The 4,584-nt window shown below is 41.5% G+C and overlaps 1 protein-coding gene across 6 annotated transcripts in view; it reads right to left on the bottom strand.

Moving 5' to 3' along the window:
* The window catches only part of LOC108973632, a gene marked incomplete at its 3' end in the record, with an annotated part of 45,784 nt that overhangs the window by 20,013 nt on the left and 21,187 nt on the right, over positions 1 to 4,584 (bottom strand). For 2 of the 6 annotated variants that reach the window (XM_018941020.1, XM_018941019.1), the window contains 1 exon segment: positions 3,226 to 3,824. 6 annotated transcript variants of the gene reach the window in all.

Consider the following 4,584-nt stretch of genomic DNA (forward strand, 5'->3'; position numbering starts at 1 on the left):
GAATACTTTCAGAGCTGGAGTGTTTTCGTCCATTCGGACAACATGACCTAGCCAGCGTAGCCGCTGTCTTTTAATTCGCTGAACTATGTCAATGGCGTCTTATATCTCGTACAGCTCATCGTTCCATCGAATGCTATATTCGCCGTGCCCAACGCGCAAAGCACCATAAATCTTTCGCAGAACTTTTCTCCCGAAAACTCGCAACATCGACTCATGCGTTGTTGACATCGTCCAAACCTCTGCACCATATAGCAGGACGGAAATTATGAGTGACTTATAAAGTTTGGTTTTTGTTTGTCAAGAGAGGACTTTGCTTCTCAATTGCCTACTCAGTCCAAAGTAGCACCTGTTGAAAGAGATGATATCAATATCATGGGCATACGCCAGCAGCTGTACACTCTTTAGAAGATTGTACCTTCTCTATTTAGTTCTGCAGCTCTACTTATTTTTTCCAGAAGCAGGTTGAAGAAATCGCACGATAGGGAGTCACCTTGTCTGAAACCTCATTTGGTATCGAACGGCTCGGAGAGGCCCTTTCCGATTCTGACGGAGCTTCTGGTGTTGCTCAACGTTACTTTACATAGCCGTATTAGTTTTGCGGGGATACCAAATTCAGACATCGCGGCATAAAGGCAGCTCCTTTTCGTGCTGTCGAAAGCAGCTCTGAAATCGACGAATAGGTGGTGAGTGTCGATTCTCCTTTCACGGGTCTTTTCTAAGATTTGGCGCATGGTGAATATCTGGTCGGTTGTTGCTTTTCCAGGTCTGAAGCCACACTGATAAGGTCCAATCAGTTTGTTGACGGTGGGCTTTAATCTTTCACACAATACGCTCGATAGAACTTTACGGTACTTGGCGCAGATTGTGGGGTCTCCTTTTTTGAGGATTGGGGATAGCACACTTAAATTCCAATCGTTGGGCATGCTTTCGTCCGACCATATTTTACAAAGAAGCTGATGCATGCATGTTCTTCCCCGCCGTGTCTGAATAGCTCGACCGGCAATCCATCGGCCTTCGCCGCTTTGTTGTTCTTCAGGCGCGTAATTGCTATTCGAACTTCTTCMTGGTCGGGCAATGGAGCGTCTGCTCCATCGTCATCGATTGGGGAATCGGGTTCGCCTTCTACTGGCATTGTGCGTTCACTGTCATTCAGCGGCTGGAGAAGTGTTCCCTCCATTATGTAAGTATGCTCTGGGCATCGGTGACTAGATCACCTTTGGGGGTTCTACAAGAGTATGCTCCGGTCTTGAAGCCTTCGATAAGCCGCCGCATTTTTTCGTAAAATTTTCAAGCATAACCCCTGTCGGCCAGCTTATCAAGCTCTTCGTACTCAAGCATTTCGGCTTCATTCTTTTCCTGTCTGCAAATGCCTCTCGCTTCCCCTTCCACTCCTGGTATCTATCCCATCCCGCACGTGTTGTGGTCGATCGTAACGTTGCGAGGTAGGCAGCCTGTTTTCTCTCCGCTGCGACACGGCACTCCTCGTCNGTCGATCGTAACGTTGCGAGGTAGGCAGCCTGTTTTCTCTCCGCTGCGACACGGCACTCCTCGTCGTACCAGCTGTTCTTTTGCACTTTCCGAAAAACCAATGGTTTCGGTTGCAGCAGTTCGGCTGTCTGTTGTGATTGCAGCTTCTCGACGTCGAACGTTAATTGTGTTTGATGGCGTGCGTTTTTTGCTGCACAGAGGCGGGTGCGAATCTGGGCTGCAACAACGTAGTGGTCGGAGTCGATGTTAGGACCTCGGAGCGCACGTACATCTAAAATACTGGAGACGTGTCTTCCGTCTATCACAACGTGATCGATCTAGTTGGTGGTTTTTCGATCCGGAGACCGCCAGGTAGCTTGATGTATCTTCTTATGCTGGAATCTAGTGCTACAGATAACCATATTTCGGGCCCCGGCGAAGTCGATCAGCCTCAATCAATTTGTGGATGTTTCCTCGTGGAGGCTGAATTTATCGACTGTAGTGCCAAAGACCTTCTTTGCCCACCCTGGCGTTCAAGTCGCCAAGCACGATTTGGACATCGTGGCGGGGGCAGCTCTCATAAGTGCGTTCCAAGCAGTCATAAAGGCATCTTTGGTCACATCGTCCTTCTCTTCCGTCGGGGCGTGGGCGCAAATCAGCGATATGTTGAAGAACCTCGCTTTGATACGGATTGTGGCTAGACGTTCATTCACCGAATGATATTACTCGGCGACGGAGTCTCTCTCCCACCACAAATCCCACAACAAACTTGCGCTCCTTTATATGGCCACTGTAGTAAATGCCACAAGGACCTACTCGTCTCTGTCCTTGTCCCGTCCATCGCATTTCTTAGACGGCGGTGATGTTAGCCTTTATTTTCACGAGGACATCAACCAGCTGGGCAGCGGCACCTTCCCAATTAAGGGACCGGTCATTCCATGTTCATGACCTCAAATCATAGTCCTTAATTCGTTTGCCATGGTCGTCATCATCCGAGGCTATTGAAAATTCTTCATTAGGGGTGTTTGTTTTTACGTATCGGACGGTCGTGAGCTGCTTGAGTCATATGTAAAAGTATTGTTTCTGGCCACTCCCAAGTGAATGGCGATCAGAGAACTTTCCTCACTTGCGTGAACTTCTACACATGACCCCATCCTCCCCATTCATTTATTCACAATATACAAATTATCAATTTAAAAGTTGTCAATTTTTTAACTTTAAATGCAAATATCGTTAAAACTATAAGTCAGCGGCAACTATATATATATATATATATATATATATATATATTTTTGTGATCTGGAGAACGTCACCTTTCCAGTGATACCCATTTTATCTCCGAAATCCGGGGATGCTATTCTAAATCCCAGCCGTAACTTTTGTTGTTTGGCGAATTTTGCTTTATTTTCCCATCAATTTTAAGAGTACGAAATACCATTTTAGAAAATATAAATTGTTACATTGTATCACCTAAAAAAGCCTGAAATAAAACAAGCAATGTAATAAACAAATGCTGTAGACTTTCTTTTGATGCTAACTGTATATGCGAGACGAAACCATTTCGCTGACATTGAAAATAGAACACAAACGTTACTACAAAGCAATTCTATTCATACAAATACCTTTTTATAATTATTTAAATAACGATTCACTTCAGTTGTGGCTTCAGTTGAAGTTTTGATAGCCAAGATTATCATTTATAAACACAATATTCACGTTTTAGATACAAAGAATAAAATAAACTATTCGTGCGCCTACCCGGTTATTATATGCAATGACACAAGGTCGCCCGTTGCTCCATTGCCGAGTTTCATGCTAACAATTTATATTGTCCCTAAATGTGTGCATATTTCATACTGCATATTTTTAGAATAAACTAATCGTGTAGTTTAATTTTCTCGCTTAACGGTCTTAAGGCATCCATACGCATATGTTATTGAACGTAGTCTGTTTGCATTAATATATATACAAATATATGCATTACATATTCACATTTTTATGCACTATGAATAGCACTCAATTTGCAAACAAATTACACACGTTGTATATTATGAACTATTTGTAATATTTTGCGTACACTAAAACACATTTCACTTTTAGGCTTACGAAGTTTCCATTCTGTAACCATTTAATTATTCCTCGCATTATTAAATTTTCACACATTTTACTTTGACTCTGGTTATGATAATCTAATCTAAATGCTTCTAGTGTGAAATAAAGAAACGTTCATTAGCTTCTAAACATAAAAAAAAGTTTTGTAATATACTGTGCACGTGATGCAAGGTGCTGCTGCAGCAAATAGGCCCCTACTAAGTGTACATTAAATTATATATAGCTATGGGTTTACACAAATAACAACACACTCATGGCATGCAAACAACCCTCTCAAATTTTACAAAAGATAATAATAATACTAACCACCACCCAAATAAATCTTACCAGCCAATACACACTAAATCACTGATGTGTTTATATCATACGCATTAGATATAATAGTTCAAAATATTGAAAAATAACTTACTACCTTCTCTCGTTTTTCCTTCTTTACTTTACCAATTGTGTTATTGAACATAAAATAATTTTTCGACCTATACTGTTTACATATGGCAATATCGTCATACATATGACATATTGTACAAGCAGTGCCAGTGTGACCATAATACATTTTAAAATAGGTTAACAATAGAAAAAGCAACCCAGGAAATCAGGGCTACCGAAACTCTTGCGCGGAATACAATGCTCGCGACAGACTGCAAACGACATCTGTCAAATATTAAAATACACATGTTCTTATGGACGGACCTAGTTTGACAGCTAACTTCAATTCGATCCTATATTTGCCAACGACAGTAGGACGACAATAGAGTTGACAGTAGAATGGAAGATAGAGAGATGAGGTAGAGTGGTGATGCCACTAATATGTAAAATGTATAATTACTCACAGCTCCAACAAAACTGACGTTATTTTACAAATAAAAGCATAAAATAGCTCTGTTACATCATTTATAATAACAATTGATAATTTAAAACAAGTCGACGTTGCGAGTTTTCGAGAGAAAATTCTGCGAAAGATTTATGGTCCTTTGCGCGTTGGCCACGGCGAATATCGCATTCGAT

Source organism: Bactrocera latifrons, unplaced genomic scaffold (genome assembly GCF_001853355.1).
Source record: "Bactrocera latifrons isolate USDA-ARS-PBARC rearing strain unplaced genomic scaffold, ASM185335v1 scaffold_496, whole genome shotgun sequence".
Classification (NCBI taxonomy): domain Eukaryota; kingdom Metazoa; phylum Arthropoda; class Insecta; order Diptera; family Tephritidae; genus Bactrocera; species Bactrocera latifrons.